This window comes from Myotis brandtii, unplaced genomic scaffold (assembly GCF_000412655.1).
Source record: "Myotis brandtii unplaced genomic scaffold, ASM41265v1 scaffold415, whole genome shotgun sequence".
In the NCBI taxonomy this organism is placed as follows: domain Eukaryota; kingdom Metazoa; phylum Chordata; class Mammalia; order Chiroptera; family Vespertilionidae; genus Myotis; species Myotis brandtii.
In genome coordinates, this window is record NW_005365953.1 from 723,748 (window position 1) to 723,991 (window position 244).

A 244-nucleotide genomic window follows, 5' to 3' on the forward strand; every position below is an offset into this window, starting at 1 on the left:
GCTCCCACAGAAGTAACAATGGCGATTTAATGCAATCGTAACAGTGATCCGGGTAGATATAATTCTCCCCGTGTAATCAAGGGTGCTGTCATATTCAGAAACAAAGATGGAGAACCTCCTTTTGAAAGGGACTTGCTCATTCATTGTAAACCAGATCCCAATAATCCAAATGCCACTAAAATGAAACAAATCAATATCCTGTTTCCTACATTAGATGCAATGACATATCCTATTCTTTTTCCAC